General features: G+C 36.7%; 1 protein-coding gene across 2 annotated transcripts in view; it reads right to left on the bottom strand.

Moving 5' to 3' along the window:
- Positions 1-16913, bottom strand: part of GRXCR1 (glutaredoxin and cysteine rich domain containing 1) — a 372499-nt gene that overhangs the window by 350463 nt on the left and 5123 nt on the right. For both annotated transcript variants that reach the window (XR_004266358.1, XR_004266362.1), the window contains exon 2: positions 3598-3721. The gene's annotated coding sequence lies outside the window, so the exon portion shown is untranslated. The remainder of the gene's footprint in view (positions 1-3597; positions 3722-16913) is intronic.

The raw sequence follows: 16913 nt of genomic DNA, 5'->3' as shown, positions 1-16913 counted from the left end.
CAAAACCCAGTCTGTTCTAGGATTCATGTGCTTTCTTAAATCCTTGGTTTGATTATGTCACATTTTAGCATGAGTAACTCCATTTCAGTTTGGTTTGGTTTGTTGGGGCCTAGTGCATGAGCTCAGTCCAAAATAATGGCCTCCCATCATTTTGTTTGAGAAAAATTTCCCTGTTTTGGCCAGGTTCTCACTTCAGTGAAAGTGTAACCAATACTTAGGACCTTGGGGCCACTCTCAGTTACCACCATTTTGGGTTTCTGGTTTCAGCACATCATTCACAGGTTATAGCATCCTCATGGTAGCACATTTCTTTTTGCTTTTGTTATTCCAGTTGAAGAGAGACCATTTGATGTTCTAGAGGTGGATGCATGCAAACATTTAAAACCTTTGAGAGAATACTGTGCACCAGGGAGACTATTATTATGATTATCAGGAAGATAATAGTTTGGGGTATACTCCTTACCCAAGGTCCCCATACACCAAACTGTGTAAAATTAAATACATTAAAGCATGAACTGGATGAAGAGTCTACTTGCTTGACTAAGTGGTCTTTTCACTAATCCACTACAACTGATTTTAATAATCTACATTTGATGTATTTCTCCATAGGCCACAGTGTCAGCAGCCACACAGGCACTTTTCTGCTTAGCCAATTCTATTATTTAGCATAACTTCCACAAGAGAATTTAAAGTCTGTGTGTAGCAATAGCCTTCAAAGTTGAATTTGCTTTAGAGCCTATTATGAGAGTGACAATTATAATTATTGCCTCTTTTATTCTAAACCATGGGAAAAGGACCTAACAAATGATGTCCTTTCAGAAGAGTAAAGGCCTCTGGCCATGTTCTCTTTAATCCATGATGTGGGTAAAGAGGAGTTTTGACTGATCATGAGGCAACATATATACCACCAAAGTTTCTTACCTACATTGCACCTTCCTCTTTTATCTATTAAAGTGTAAGTTTATTCATGTATAAGGCTGGCTGCAAAATCCTTCACAAATAAAAGTATACCCTATAAGGGCAAATAATAGACCCCTTTTCATTTCTACTATTCATAGAAGCATAAATAAGGAAAAAATAGTCAAAGATAAGAGTCTTGTGATAGTAGAAGCCTTGATCCGTGATCTTGGGAAACCTGTTTGCACCAAGGATGCCATCTTCTTCTGGGGAGAAACTTCACAACTTATACAGACCATATATGACATATTTAGACTTCCTGACTTGTCCAAAACATTCTTCTTTTTAAAGACCAGTCATTTTACTGTAGGACAAGAATTTAGCATACAACATCCTTTCTTATATAAAATCTCTTTTCTATATAACCTTCTTTGCGTAGTTAGGGGTCATCTGTAATTCCATATATCCCCAGGCCTTTTCAGAATTTAATGTCTCCAAAATAATTGAACTACTTTCAAAAGTCAAAACAGTTTATGATCTTAAAGCATTTAGCAAACCTAATATCTGATGTGCATAATTTAGACAAAATGTCTTTATTAACAATCTTTAAAGCTGTTTTTATTTCCCAAAGATAAAATTACATGAACTAAAAGGCACTGCAGTTTTTATTTTGCTTTCAAAATATTTAAGTGCTTATTTTTGTTTAAGCCAATTAATTAGAGCTCTTTTATATAAACATTACACACAACACATATATAATGGCACAGACAGACAGAAGGAGATTACTACAGTAGTTGTTAAGATTTTTCATTTGCCAGTTTTTGTGTTTCTTAATTGGTTATTGGCTTTAGGGCAGAGCCCTTGGAAGAACTCGGACAGTAAAGGGTTTCTGATGCCTCCTGTTTTTCCAGGAGTCCAGGCTGTTAGAGCCTGAATATCTGCTTTTAATTAAGCTGACTTTTCACCATAGCACACTTTAATAAAGTCCTTTCAAAATTTTTTTATTACCTGATTTTAGTCAGCCCAAACAGCTGATATTTCTGGCTTTTGAACTTTTTACCAAAGGTAACCTCCCGGGTGCTAAGAGAAAGGAAAATTTAAGATAGTACATGGAGGAGAAGAGACTAGACAAGGTCATGCAGATATTAAAGAAAAAAGGACTTGCTTCATAAGCAGGGAAATCGAACCTGAACTACCATTATGAAATGCCAAAACCTTAGCTACTAAGCTACAGCACAGAGCTGTCTCCACTTCCCTCCCCAGAAGGAATCTAGGGTAGCTAATTTTGAGCTTGAAAACTCTTTTAACTACTCAAGATAATTTTTAGAGCTAACTATGACGTAAACCCTAAAACTCTTCTTCCCTAGAATGTGGAGACCAAGCAAAAGTACTGCCACATGGTTACAAAGTGAAGCTCCCAAGGACATAAAGCAAGATGGAGATAAAGCGATTTTTACCATTCATTCAACCATTTGCACACACAGAGAGAGAAGCCCAAAATCTCACTGGTAAGAAATTCTTACCCTTCTGCTGGCATGCCAGGTTTCTGGATTCCCTTTTCCTGAGCAGCCCTAGTGACTCAGCTTCCCGCACCATCACGCTGGGGGCCAAGCCACATCATAAAGGAAAATTATCTTTTTTTGTTTTGGCCAGACTAAAATACATGTGACAAACCAACGACATTAGCCACTCTGCTTAGCACCCAATAGCAAACTGGCAAGGCTCAAACTTGCCCCTGGTTGGGCCCCATCATCGTTAGACCAACCTCTGACCAGGAGTTCCAATATGTAGTCTCTGGGCAAGATGGTTGCCCTGCGTGATAAAAAAGGTAAGAAAAGGAAAGGAGAGAGAGAAAAGCATTGCCTGTAGCAGGGTTGGAAAGGCAAAATGATTAACGAGGCCAGAGAAAGACCCACCCATCGCAGCAATACTGAAAATTTCAGGTGGCTGTTTCTCAGTAGAAAAGGGATCTTATCTAGCAGTCTCATCAGCTCTCAATTTTCCCCTTTTAGGGGGGAAAGCTCCCCATGTCCCACAATCCTGTACATGTCTAATCCCGTAACCCACAGCCATCAGCAAAGAGTCCAAGGCAGATTATTACAAAGAGAATAGCAGTTGACATCCTGTAGTGCCAAAGCCGTCTTAGCCAAAGGGGACTTTACCGAGAGCCCTCATTGTTAAATGTACTTCAATGCATTGTTGTTCATTCAGAACGTTCCAGTGTAAGCTATCTTTGGTAAGATTTTGCCATTTCTGTAAGACTTTTCTGCTTCCCAGGCCTAAAGTATAAACCAGAAGGAACTCAGTTTTCCAGAAATTAAGGATCCCATTTTTATCTAGAACATTGGCTTTACTCTCAGGTTCTCTTGATTAACTTAGCCAATGATTCTTCCTACCTAAGTGCACAATAAAAATTAAACAAAGGGATAGAACACAAAAATCCCTGTGAATTTTCCAAAGCCAAATTTTATAATGCCAGCAATATTACAGCTTACTACCAGTTCATTTCTGACCCAGTTCAGATGTAAGAGTCCTCTAATTGGATCCAAGCCAGTTAATTCCCAGATCAAATCCATTCCTGGACCCAGTCCAGTTTCTGTCATGACTCCAAACCCAGTTTGGGTCAGAAATTTCTGCAAAGAAGCTTGGAGAGCTCAAAATACAAATCCTTGGAGCTCTGAAATCTGAGAGGGAACTTACCCACAATCCCCAGCAGCTCTGAGAGACCCATGAACACAAGTGGGTCCTGGAGGTACCTTGCATGTTCACTCAGCACTCCTGGAGGTTGGTAGAAGCTCCACTTCGATCCTGCTTTTGACACCATCTGATAAAAGAAAAACTTCAGCTGAATTAAGTTTAAAGGAGTTTAATCGAGCAATGAACGATTCGTGAATCAGGCAGCCCCCAGAACCTCGGGAGATTTACAGAGACTCCAGGGGTGCCTCATAGATAGAACAAATTTATACAAAAAAAAGGTAAAGTGACTTACAGGAATAGGAAGTGAGGTACAGAAACAGTGAGATTGGTTACAGCTAGACGTTTGCCCTATTTGAACGCAGTTTGACCATTCAGTATCTATGAGTGGTTGAAGAACAGCAGCTGGGATTGGCCAACCCTCAGCCACTGTTACAGGTGCATACTATTAAGTTAGGCTTTCAATTTTATCTGACTGTTAAGCTATGTTACCGTTCATTCACAAGGACTCAAATATAGAAGCACAGAGTCCTTCTCAGGCCATATTTAGTTTGATTTAACAATAAGCATGAAGTCCTCAACATTGGGAAGAAAAAAAATGGCATATGATAGAGATTTAAATTCAGGAATCATAGTCACTCAATACTTTTTTTACATTAAAATTAAAAGAAGCAATATTTAAGAAAATAAGTCAAGGTCCTCATGGCATTCATGAGCCAAATGCACCTGTGAACTGATTTGTGAATAAAAGGAGCCTCTAAACAGCAACTGCTGACAAAAAATCCACAAATACCACAGAAGGTGGATTATAGAGAGTTTTTAAATGGTTAGATGTGCATAGAATAGTGTTTACAAGCAAAAGAATACATTGATAGCTTCAAGCAGCAACTGATAGTAAAGAGAAAATAAGGCCAGGTGTGGTGGTGCATGCCTATAATCCCAGTACTTTGGGAGGTCGAGCGAGCAGATCACGAGGTCAGGGGTTCGAGATCAGCCTGGCCAACATGGTGAAACCTCGTCTTTACTAAAAAAATACAAAAATTAGCCAGGCATGGTGGCATGTACCTTTAATCCCAGGAGGTTCAGGCAGGAGAATCACTGGAACCCGGGAGGCGGAGGTTGCAGTGAGCCAAGATTGTGCCACTGCACTCCAGTCTGAGTGACAGAGTGAGACTCTGTCTCAAAAAAGAGAGAGAGAAATTTTTTTTAAATGATATTAAATATTGTCTGGAGGCATTTAGTGAAACTACTGATTCTCAAAATGTGGTTCCTGTGGATTAGCAGCATTAGTATCACCTAGCAACTTAGAATGCAAATTCTCAGCTTCCATCCCAAAACTACTGAATCCAAGCCTCTAGGTAGAAGCTGGAAATCTGTGTTCTAACAGGCCCTCCTGGTTATTCTGCAGGATACTCAGTTGGAGAATCACTGGTGTGGAATCAGGAGACCTGACCACAAGGCAATGTGGTAAGGTGACCAAGAACTTTGAGGTCAGACAGCCCTCAGTTTGTATCTCACATCCAGTTCTAGCTGTGTGAAGTTGGACAAGTACTTCCACCTTCTGAGACTATTAATGTAGCTGCCTTAGAGGTTTTTTGCAGGGATAAACCAAGAACATTCATGAAACCATATTAGCTATTGTTTCATCATCAGCATCATCATAGAACTCCCTGAAGAAATGACTATATTATTTCCCTGAGTATGAAGACACTGAGTAGTCAATGTTCAATATATTCTGTAAAAGATAATAATAAGGTGGGTACCCTTTTATGGTAAGATTTGTATATGAATGGATAAATTAATAATAATAGTAACTCTTCTATATGACTACTCTATATTTGACATTGTTTTAAATGTTTTACATATATTAACTCATTTAATCCTATTTAATCCTCACCATAACCCTATAAGGTCTATTATTATCTCCACTTTACAGATGAGGAAATTGAGGCATGAGGGGCTAAGTGCCTGAAGTTACAAAGGTAGAAAGTGATTAAATACAATTTGCCTCAAAGTTTGTGTGCTTAACCACTGTGCTACATCATTTCTCAAAGTTAAAAACAAGTTTTGACATGTAAGGCATAGATTTCAATTGTCTAGAAAAATACACTTACAGAGAATATCTCATTCTCCAAGAAAACTGAAAAAAAAGGATATATTTTATTCGTATTTCTATTACCTGCCCTCTAAGCATCTTTTCCATATGCATTAAATGCATCCAGCTGATTCCAAAGAAAAGGTGATAGCCTGAAAAGCAGGATGACTATTCCCTCTAAAATAGAGGAAGAAATAGAGCCAGGAACAGCCAGTGAGAAATCCACAGGATGGAAAATTCACTGAGTTGCCCAGATTCTCATTTTCTCGGTGCAAAGGCATTCTAGGATAACAGAACAAATTATTACCCTCTGGCAGCAGCAGTATCTCTGCTATGTCTGAGTCAGATGCTAAGCCAGTTGAATGTATTTTGAGGAAATAAGAACAGAGCTCAAGTGGGGCAGACTACCTTGCTTTGAGTGGCACTCTGGGTGCCTGAGCAAACTGCCTGGATACCTATGGCTGGATAAGAGGAAGCAGTTTCCCTGACCTTGCTGGATAGATATTACCGGCATTTGTCAGGGCTTTTAAAACTTCTCAGTGTTTGAAACAAGAGAGTTTAGACTCCAAGAGTGCAACAAAAGGATGCAGTTTTTTAGATAGAAGGCTGCAAGACAGATCAATTTTGCCCTTAACTCATTCAATCTCCAGTTTTTGAATGCCTGCCAAGTTCTTTAGGCTTCTTCAAGGTGACCAATCCAAATAATTCACTTACTATTTCAACTCTCTCAATTGCTGGTATTTTTAAGACGTGCAGTGTTGTGATAAGAAAAAAGAAAACTCTCTCTTTACTTTCCAATGCTAGAAAACAATCTACTTTCCAATGCTAGAAAACAATCTAAAATGAAATTGAAAGAATGTGAAATTAGCTTTTCCTCTTATTATTTAAGATGAAATATTCCTTGGAGCGGGCTTTTGGCAGAATGGAAAATTCAATATGTGCTTACTCCTCTTGTTAGCTCTTACTGAAAATGCCATCTCATTTCTCACACACACTCCCTGAACATCTTAGCTAATATGTCTGGAAAAAGACATTCAAAAGGAAATATCTATAAATTTTTCCACTATCTAATCTGTAAAGAAAAACTAGAAGCAATAAGATTTTTTGTAGGTCGGAGTAAAATGTTTCTTTTCACAATCACTGTACATTTACACCAATAATAAGGGTTTTTCTCGAGAAAATTTTCTTCAGTTTTTATATCCAACTTGTGTGCAAAGAATCACTGAAAGTTAATGTACATTGAGCTTTTCCTGGATGTGTAACAATATGAAAGAATTAATATTAGTTATTAAGTGTGATAATACTGGTTTTATTGTTTATCTGATCTCATGCAGGAACTAAGCTTCCCACATAATAGAAAAAGAGGAGTATATAAGGTCTACAGAACAAATTGCTTCAATGTCTTTTGTAACAAAGGTATAAGGCAAACTATACCTTTGTAGTTTGCAAACCTTTTGTGAATGTCATGAATTTAAAGGGAAGATCTTATTTTCCATCTTATAGAATTTATTTTGGTAACCCCCAAAACTCAGTGCAGTACATTTTTTTTTTTTTGAGACAGAGTCTTGCTTTTTGTGTTCTAGGCTGAAGAGATGAGGAAGCAATGGGAGCTGTGGCTTCCTCCCTCTGCCATCAACACTCTGCCAGTATGGACAGCTGCCAGTGAGGACAGGGTTGCAGGCCTAGGCCAGCAAAGCTGTAAGGGTAGGTACCTACAGCAGAGCTGAGAATAAGCAAGTAGACAAGTAAGACTCCTTTGGGGAAAAGAATAATAAAAAAGTAAAAGAAACAACAATAAAATTTTAATTCCAAATATACAGAGTGAAATGACAATGTAAGATTGACTAACAAGGTAAAACTAATCTTCCTACCAGATAACACTAATTACCAAAAGATAAATAACAACCTTAGAGGACTTACCTGGCAGTCTCATCTTAACCCAAGTGATCAATGCTAACATAAACAGGAACAGAATATTCACATCATGTCCCTCTTGGTAGGATGCACTGGGAGCTACGCAACATGACTTCCTGCCAAAGCCACAAGGAGACATCAGACAACCCCATACTGAGGGGTGGGCCACAAAACAAATGGCCTGTACTATTCAAAAAGATCAATATCATGAAATTCAAAGGAAGACCGTTCCAAGTTAAAGAGACTAAAAGAACATGACAACTAAATGCAACACATGATATAGAGAACATTATTGAGACAAAAGATAAAATCTGAAGAAGGTCAGTAAATGAGATAGTAGTATTGTTTTAATTAAATGCCTTATTTTAATCAGTGTGATGTGGTTATGTAACAGAATGTGCTTGCCTTAAGAAAACACACTTTGATATATTTAGGAGTATCAGGATTCATGTCAGCAACTTTCTCCCAAACAGTTCCAAAAAAACAATATAGAGAAAGAAAGGGAGAAGAATAAAGCAAATACTGTAGAGTAAAAATGTTCTTTGTTAGATTCTAGCAACTTTTCTGTAATCTGAAATTACATCAACATTTTTAAAATTGAAATGCAGAACTTTAGGGTAAATATGATGTCACCATAGTTCAAAGGAAAAGGGGAAAACAGTTCACTCTCAGAGAGTCTCCTTGAGGGCATGTGCCAATCTCTAGACTTGCTTCCCTGTCCTTCTGTTCATTCATCTTTTCCCCCCAAATGCTCTCACAGCTTCTCACTGACAACTCCTTTTCCACTCAAAAAAACCTTTACCATCTTGAGACCAGTGCAATATGCTGAACTCAATGATCTAGTGCTCAAAGACTGGGTAATTCCATCTAAAATGAAATAAACTGAGGGAGGGAACTAGAGTGGGTGAAGGTGGCATATTAAGAACCTGCCTGAGATGAAGTCCTTCCGTTAGTGTGACATGTTTCCTCATTCTTCCTGCTCAATTAGAAAATAATTATTGTATCAAACTGGCACGTCTCTCTCTTTTCTTGACACACACATACAAAAGAACAAGAAGTGAATTTTCAAAAACTATACCAAGTAGGTTCATACTGAAGACAAGGATGTTCTATATAAATCGAATGATCTTCACACACTCCCTTTTCCAGCAAGGAGACAGTACTTTTCGTTATTAGTGTCCATTCCCACCACTACTCTCATATTCATCCTCTAGTTTCCAAACACAGTGAGAAGCTTTCTGGTGGGTAAGACAAATGTATCTCTTCAAGTAACAGAGCTGTCTGTCCTGACTTAGCAAATTCTGGCTACCAAAAGACCCAGGGAAGCTCTGAAATTACAAATTTTCTACACCTTAGTTTAGATAAGTATTTTAGGTTGGGTGTTCCCACAGGAATGCAGCAGGAGAGAATATTATCCTCTATGCATAATAATTGCCAGGGATGGTGGGGGTGGGCAGATATGGAGTGAGGATTTGGGGCTGCTAAGCTCTACCTTTCTTCTGGGGTCTTTGTCCAATGTGGTCTCCTCTTCCTGGAATCCATCCCCAGCCGTAGTGTCTATTGTCTATTCTCCCTTCCTAATACCTTTCCATTTTGCACTTTGTTTCCACTCAGTTGCTGTCACCCTCATTCAGGCTGTCTTGGCTCTAAGCTTAGCCCTTAACCAAAAATGAACCAGGTAGAGGAAGCACTGGGAGGTAAACAAAATCCAACTCAATGTCATTAAAAGAACTGTACCTGCCAGTCCTAATAGAAAAAAAAAAATATGCAAAGAGTTTAGAGTGGAGTGACATAGTAATAGACTAGTTGAAATCAACCAAATGGACCACCAGCGGATTTCTGTAGTAGAAAAAAGTATTAAGTAATAGATGACTTGAATCTGGAAGACTCAGGCTCATTGACAGCCAAAGATATCAGAACATTTTCAAAGATATCTGTAATGCTAGAGCTCAAAGGTCTCAGATGACATCTCTGGTTAATGTTCAACCTCAGCCAGCTAAAAGCATAACCTCCAATAGTGCTTAGCATGCTAACCCTGAAATTGTTTGGAAAGCATAATTGTTTCCTAGAGAATTAATAGCTGTAAACTTGTAGAAATATACATATATATATATATATATATATATATACATACATATACACACACACACACACACACACATATGATTAAGTAAATCAAACTTAATGGTACTAATATTTTCTAGTAAGGTTTAGAAATAATCACTATATTTAGGAGAATTTGACCTGTTACTAAAATCATTTGTGCAATTCCAAATTAAATTGATGAGACTAATTGGCAAAGGTTCTATGTCAAAGTTAATCAGTATTGGAGACTTTTAAAAAGCCTAAGACATATCTTTTATAATTTAAATTTATCCTATATGATAGTTACTTAAATGTTGAGAAGGCTTTTTCAGATGACTAAAGAACTTAAATATAAAAAGGAAATGTATCAACTTCGTCAATATAGTTTAAAATGTTTAAGGGAGTTTAAGTTTATAAATGGAATCAAACATTAAACACCTCTTTAAAAGTGATTTTCAAAATTTGTAAGCTAAGTAGAATAAAATAATTATAGTTATTTTACTAGATGGCTAAGTAGAATAAAATAATTGAAGTATATCTACTTAGATGACTAAGCAGAACAACATAATTTAAATTTCAAAGCTTAAAGAAGAGCTATGTTTGTGACATACAAATTTAATAAATAGAGTATTAAATTTTTAAAATGAAGTTTGCTTTGGATAATCCTTTTGGGGTCCCAAAACTACAAGTAATAACAGAAAACTCCCATTGACAAGATGGCCACCATAGCATCCTAACTGGGCTCTTCTGTGTTTTTCCTCGTGGTGTAGTTTGTGCATAGCTGAGAGATGATGTTCCCAAAATACCATTACGGAACTTGTCTCTTCAAAAATCACTATTTTTTTTTATTTTTCCCTTTTTTGGTATAAACAAAGGAAAAACTAAAAGAGATCTTTTTTGTTTTTACTTCATTCATCGCTTTGTTAGTATCTTATACACCTCCAAGATTCCATTTGTTTTTATTCAGGAAGTCACCTTAATAAGTTACTACTTCACAAAATTAATTTCACCTTCTATTCTCTATTGTACTCAGTTTAACACTATATTGGTTCACATTTAATAAGTTCTTTGCTAAGTGTCAGCAGTTTAAAACCCTGTTTCATGTAACCTGTTTCTAGGATGACACAAACTCTTTTTCCTACATTTAAAGACACAATTTGGAAAAAAATGTAGTTTTATTATTATGTCCATGGAAAGCTGCAGAATTTTCATAATGCAAATTTAAGAATGATTTCTGAGATTTATTGAAAAGCATGGCAGAGAATGCTGGCTACCTACCTGCCAATCCATTCTCTCCTTTCGTTAAGTGTCAGATACCAAATTGTATCTAGGTACATTACTGGCAGAATAAATAACTAATTTCCCATCCTCCCTATCTGCTACGTCGTCATGTGATAAGCCAATGAGAGATGAACATAACTTTTATCTGAGACTTCAGGAGTAGATGCTGAAGGAATCTGACTCAGTGTGCTGGGATTCCTTTTTATCCTTATAAGTTTATTCTTGTTTCCATTTTCCAGTATAGGTGTTATGGCTGGCACACCAACAGGATAGCTAGGACTATGAGGGACCTTGAGGATGGAAGCTATGTGTTAGCACTGCAGAGTAGAAATAGAAGGCTTTGGTTCTCTGAAGGCAGTATAGAGCATATCTTCAGACTTTTTTTTTAATATGAGAGACAAACCTCTACCTTGTTTAAATCACTGCTATTTTGGGATTTTCCATTATGTGCAATTGAACCTTATTCTAAATGACACAGAGAGGCACATTGTTTAACATATTACTAATGAGCATTTTTACAGCAAGTTTCTTGAAACCAGTAAATAGATCATCCATCACAATTACATCTAACATTGATGATAGATTACACAAACTTGCATTAATAGACTTTACAAAGAAAGGCAGGATTGAAGAAAATGCCTCTAGTAACTAAAATCATTTAATTTTATGTCACTCACAAAGTAGGAAAAAATGTTGGATGTACTAAATGAAAATAATAACAGAAGACTGGGCACAGTGGCTCACGCCTATAATCCCAGCACTTTGGGATGTTAAGGAGAGTGAATCACTTGAGCTCAGGAGTTTGAGACAAGCCTGGACAACATGTAGAAACCCTTTCTCTACTAAAAATGCAAAATTAGCCAGGCATGGTGGTGGGGACCTGTAATCCCAGCTACTCAGGAGGCTGAGACACGAGAATCTCTTGAACCCGAGAGTCAGAGGTTGCAGTGAGCTGAGCTCGCACCACTGTACTCCAGCCTGGACAACAGAATGAGACTCTGTGTAAATAAATATATATATATATATATAAAACAGCAGCTAAAATTTGATTATACATTGCAATAAAATACCTCGGGTACTTCTCACAATAATCCTATGAAATAGGCATTATAACTATCCCCATTTGACAGAGGAAGACTCTGAGGCACACAGAAGTTGGTAACTTGTCCAAAATGAAGCATCTGGTAGATGGTAGAACCTGGTTCTGACATTTTGACTGCAGAGCCTGCATGTTACCCCACTAAGCTCATCTGAGGTTCAATAGGTTTGATAAAGTCTTCAAATGACATTCCCACGACTAAACCTCTCGAAAGTTCCAGAGCTGAGACCCAAACCCCCATTTTCTGATTTCTTTTCATTAAGTCAATGAAGTACTTGAAGTACTTCATTGAAGTACTTCATTGAAGTACAATGAAGTACTCTCCCCTCCTCAAATGTTAGAATTTCTGACTTAGTAGGAAATTAACCTAACATCTAAAAAGTTCAAGTATATCTATATCTATACTTATATCTGCAACTAGAGAGGGAAGATTATCTGTTTTATCTGCAGACAGACTATTGTCCTTTATTCTCCATAGTTCCAGAAGTATTACTATAAATGACTTATTTAACATTCAAACTTAACTTTTTAAAATCACCATTTCCTCTGTTAATTGAACAGACCATTATCATCTCCAACCTCGTTTCTCTACCTCTAATCCATGCTTCATATTCTATTATCACCACAAAAACCTTTTCAAAGCACAAAGTTATCATGTGTCCCAGAGCCTACCTACAATGACTACCTTTTGTTTGGGGCATTCATTCTTATCACCTTTGCTGATTTGCATGATTCTTTATCATCTGGCTCCTGTGTACCTATTCAAATTTCTTATTATTAGTATTTCTCAACTTACAGGTCTCCCTTTGCCTTCTGCACTGTCATTTTTCGATCAAGAACAAGCCAGAGGAAGCCAAAAGGGGCCAGGACTAGGTACAGAACTAAACCAATGGGCACAGGAAACTGAGTGGCTACACAGGCAACAGATTGCAGCTACTTCTATTAGAGAATATATGGCTGCTGAAGCTGAGGAAGCAAATCAGAATCAGAATACCATGGATTCAGGAACAGGAGAGAAGAGGTTCCAATTTAATAGGCTAAGGTCAATGTTCAAGTGTTCAGACCAAACAAAAAACAGCCAGGAGAATACAGGCGGAGAGGCGGGGGCAGGGGAAAGCTGCCATTTGCAGTCTGGCATAGACAAGCAGATCTATACCAGAGGTGTAGACTCTGCTCCCACACTCGGCACAAATTCACCTGTGCTCATAACTTCAATGCCTCCAGCTTCCACAAACCTCCATTTACTTCCCTTATATCTTTTCCTTGAAGTGTCTGCCCCTGACCCCAGCCTCTGTTCTCTGGGACAAATACCTAAATATAATCCTGAATTAAGTATTGATTCTCTTTCTCCATTTGGTGGATTTTCTCAGAGTTCAAAGTTGGCAAGAAGCCACAGTGATAAACGATCCCTCTTTACAGCAGATGTTGTTTCTGAGATTTTTGGGGTCAGAGGGAAAAAATTGTGATTTTCCAGTAAATCTACTAAACACTATAGTGAATTATGAACCACTGAAAAGGGGCTATATCATCGAAGAGGCTCAAACACAATTGGAATATATTTTATATTTGAAAGCTATAGCTTATTTCAATTAATCAGAAAATGATCTTACTTAAGCCTGGCATTCGTTCTAAATTAAAAGTCATGGAATTACAAAACTGTACTTGATAATCATCTTTATTTCATTTACTATGCTTGATTTTTAATAAAAATTCTGCACTTCCCCCCCCAATATTTTTTACCTAATTATTGCCACTTTTCCTCCTTGAAATAGCACTTAATATGACATGGTGAGAAAAAAAGCAAGATTTTCTTGGGTGGTTTTTTCCTTTCCTTTTTCTTTTTCAATATTGACTTTCTGGTCAACATCAAGAAAATAAATTATATAATAATATTTTTCCCCACTGGTTATCCTTTTCATATATCAAACATCATACTGTTTTCAAGATAAAAGACATAACATGCAATAAAACAAAATATTTAGTGTGAATTTTTAGATACATTGCAAAAGCCCTATAAGCAACTTTAAAGGGTTTCTGATATAGGTGTGGAGGCCTAGAAATATTTGGGGATACAATCAACATATACAGATACAGATTACCTTGCTCAGAGTGCAATATATGTGGTGATTTTATATTTATTTATTTACATAATTATTTGTTTAGTATTTGTCTTTCTGATGCAGGGTAAGTTCTATAAGAGTCTAGATCCTGTCTGTTTCAGCTGACCACTCAATTTCCAATATCCTGCTCATTATCTAAAACATGGTGGGTGCTCAATAAATTGTTCTGAATGCTGAAGAAAAAGTTTATCTAGTGATAGATAAGAGCCACTCCATGGGTCAAGAGGAAACTTTTGGAGGTAATGGATATGTTTCTTATCTTAAATGTGGTGATGGCTTCACAGGTATATACATACATCAAAACTTAAATTCTACATGTTAGACAGATTAAGTTTATTGTATATCAATTCTACCTCAATAAAGCTGCTTTTTATAATGTCTAAATGTATGGCAATACTATTTTGATTGCATTATCCACAAGTTCAGGAAATATTTTATAATAACATTTTGTATAGAAATGAGCATTATTGAAATCCTGTTTGGTAACCTTTGGAAAAGCAGCAGCACTTCTAATTAAGTATTAATTTTTCATATCTTGGCTCTGATATGCAGGAAACTTTTAAAGTTAAAAAATATATATATCATTTAATTCATCGTTTTCATCTGTTTAAAATAATGCTATTGAATGTAGGATCCAACACTAGATATTATGATACAGGGGGTTGTTTCCTTTTGAATGTGCATTTACTTTTTGAATAAAATACTCATTAAGTGTTTTTTTGAAAAGATTGTGTGAGAATTGAACCTGATTTTAAATGTACTGGAGATACTTATTATTTAAAAATGTCTCTCCAGTTCTTTCATATAATACAAAACTACATTTTAAAACTCTAATTTCATTTAAACAGGAGCAGAATATTTTCAATTATATTGAAGAAAACGTTGTACTTTTTTGTTGAAAATTCACAGTATATGAAGAAGATAATAATATTAAAGACAGTACACTGTTGTATTAAGACCTCACTAAGGTGTTTGAAAAGACAGTACTACTACAGGTATGAAAAATGAATCAGAGTTGTGAGGGAAAAGTATTGATTTTATCATTATGAGTAAGAGTAAGTGACTGAATTATTCAGTCACAGCTAATTTAGAACTTTTAATTCTCCATGTTAGACACGTAACATGTGTCTAACATGCAGACACATGTTACGTGTCTAACATGTAGAATTGGGTTATATTTAAAATTTGAAATTTGTTTCTATCTAAAATTTGGTTGAAATTGGTTTATATTTAAAATTTGATCACTTAATTTTGACATTATTTCTGTGGTACAAGGTTTTGCTGATATCAAATACTCCAAAGCAAATATGTTTCACATTATTTCATGCAAATAATTCTCACAAAATAGTATGCCCCAATAAATATACTTATGAAGGGCATAACTTATCTCTTCGGATGGAACACTACCCATCCTTCTATTCATTTCCAGGTTCCAATCTGAGGGACCCAGTTCATTCATTCATTCCCTCAACAACTATGTATGCATTCTGGACTGTATGACACTGTTCTGAAGGTTGAACAAATTGCAATTAGCAAAACAAATACAGCAGGAACTATTTATCATAAATAGGTAAACAAACAAATAAGAAAACTCCACATAGTGATAAGTACTATGAGAAAAGCAGAATAAGACAATGTGGCAGTGTCTGGCATTGGGGATAGTGGGGCAATATTAGCTGGAGTGGACTGGAATCATCCAAGCCCTGTGAACAAATGAGGGGCTAGAGAAGATGAGTCTGAGAAGCAGGCAAGGGCAGGATCATAAAGATTTGGTTTTCTTTCCAACTGCCAAAGGAAGTCTTTCTTAAGACTCTTTCCAAAGAGTCTTAAGAAATAACATAAACCAATTTGTGTTGTAAAGCAATAATAATAATGGTGGCTCCTGTGAGATGAATGGAAGACAGGCACAGAAGCAGGGAGACCATTTAGGATGCTACAGCAGGCAAGCAATGATGGCGACCTGTACACTGAGTGGTAGAAGTAGAGATAAAGCAATGTGGATAGAATGAAGATATATTCTGGGAACAGAGCCTAAACACCTCGCTCATATATTGGAGGGTTGTGTATATAAAGATGGTGACACAAAAAGAGCAACCAAAATGAAGAAGTCTGGGGCAAAGAAAGTCCCTTACAAGTCTAACAGTATAATGACACTTTAACCATACAGTATTCATTGAATTAATATACAACACCCATGACTATAGATACCAAAGCCTAATCTTCACCTGGAATAACCAGGTAGCTTTGCAATTAGATAGATTTTTACATCTTGAAAATTTTAAACCAAAAGATGTCATTATGTAAAACTTAACATTAATTTACCCGTTTCTTTTGCGCTTCTGCAAAAGAATTGGAAGTATAATGGCCAGCACTGCTTAGCATATGTGTTGTATGACTGTGTGGTAATCCACTTTCCATGCCTCAATCTCAATCACAAGCAGGGTTCTCTGCCATGTCTCCAACAACCCCCAGGACACGAGATTCCAAAGCACTTCTGGCTGCATTGTGAGTTAGCAAATTAGTGAGCAAGCCTCTCTCGCCTAATTGACTATGAGTTTCTCTCAAAGGGGCCCAATTCTTGGGGTCCCAGACAACAACAAACTCAGGCAATAATCAAGTACTGTAATTAATAAGTGAAATTCCTCCCATTATAGGAATATCCTCTGGTATCTTTTTTTGATTTTTTGACATTGATCATTTCATGGCTGACACCCTTAGAGATCTAATT

Source organism: Sapajus apella, unplaced genomic scaffold (assembly GCF_009761245.1).
Source record: "Sapajus apella isolate SASKATOON/1434 unplaced genomic scaffold, GSC_monkey_1.0 scaffold5, whole genome shotgun sequence".
In the NCBI taxonomy this organism is placed as follows: Eukaryota; Metazoa; Chordata; class Mammalia; order Primates; family Cebidae; genus Sapajus; species Sapajus apella.
Note: the sequence above shows the minus strand (reverse complement) of the source record. Positions and strands in the feature narration are given on the sequence as shown.